This window comes from Atta colombica, unplaced genomic scaffold, assembly GCF_001594045.1.
Source record: "Atta colombica isolate Treedump-2 unplaced genomic scaffold, Acol1.0 scaffold88, whole genome shotgun sequence".
In the NCBI taxonomy this organism is placed as follows: Eukaryota; Metazoa; Arthropoda; class Insecta; order Hymenoptera; family Formicidae; genus Atta; species Atta colombica.
In genome coordinates, this window is record NW_017259581.1 from 2252254 (window position 1) to 2253649 (window position 1396).

The following is a 1396-nucleotide window of genomic DNA, read 5'->3' on the forward strand; positions in this document are numbered from 1 at the left end:
AATGAAACATTCCACGTCAAACAAGACATCTGTGAATTACCATCATTTTTAATTTTTATTTAATTTGTTGACATTTTATAAATAGAAATATACGTACGTAGAAATATACAAATAGAACGATACGTTTTTCACGAAAAAAATTTAAGATCTTTTTGTGAAGTTATTCGCGTAAGTTAATTAGCAGAAATCCATAAAAAATTTCGCTCATTCAAACATTATTATATTGTAGAAATCATTAGTTGTACAAAAAAAATGCAAGAGACCAATTTTAAAGATCTGAAATTGACGTCTATTAAGCTAACCTCTTCAGTACAATCGAACGCGAACCATACATTTTTTTAAACAATAAATGTCAATACGTCGAAATTTAAAATATTAACATTTAAAATTTGTGTAATTCGATTATAATTTTTGTAATCAAATATAACTACTCGCTAAGGATACCTTGCGTTCATGATGTATGCTCGTTATCCTTTCGTTTATACATTTTTTTGCTATTATTTTATTAATTTATATTTGCTTTATTCCCAACCTTTTTGCTCCAATCGATTCGCTAAAACTCATGGTTGTAATGATTTAAGACTAAAGTTTATAGAACAGCCATAAAGAAAACAAGCAGCAAATAAAAAATCGAATACATATTTTTATAGAGTTATTTTTTTCGTATACGAAATCGTGCCGTCGCACAACAAAATGTTTTAACAATATATTCCATTCGAGTTCCATTCATTATTATTTTATAATTGAAGTGAAAATATAATGATGTTTACCAAATTTTTAAATTGATAAGTTGATAATGAAAAATGTTAATAAAAATTGTAAACAAATGGAAATTGGATTTATTTATATAAAAATAATAAATTAAAAGTAACTCTTTTATAGAATAATTTAAAATTTTTTTGGTCTCTTGCATTTTTTTGTATGACTAATAATTTTGATATAATAATTACGATATAATAATTTGAATGTTTGCACAAGCGATTTTTTTTTATGAATTTCTGCAATTTATAAGCGTGAATAACTTCACAAAAAAAATTTCAAATTTTTTTCATGAAACACGTGCCTCATCTTTTTATGTATAGAATACATAGTAAATTAAAAAAAATGTTAAAAATAACGAAGTTTTAAAGGTATTCGATTTGACGTAAAATGCTTCAAATGGATGGCTTTAAATCATAAATATTTAATATAAAAATTATGAAATATTTATCGTAAAGTTACAGTAAATATTATAAAAATAAAACATTATAATTCACGTAAAAATACTTATTAAAAATATTTATTTATATTTATCATAAAGTACTTAATCTACATTTTAATAATATTTCAAATAAAGCTTTATATAAAGTATGTATAAAATATAACATTTAAAATTTATATAACAAAATTTATATAA

General features: G+C 22.1%; 1 protein-coding gene across 4 annotated transcripts in view; it reads left to right on the plus strand.

Annotated features, from left to right (window-relative positions):
- Positions 1-1396, plus strand: part of LOC108693077 (cytochrome b5-related protein-like) — a 10476-nt gene that overhangs the window by 2776 nt on the left and 6304 nt on the right. The gene's annotated exons all lie outside the window — the stretch shown is intronic.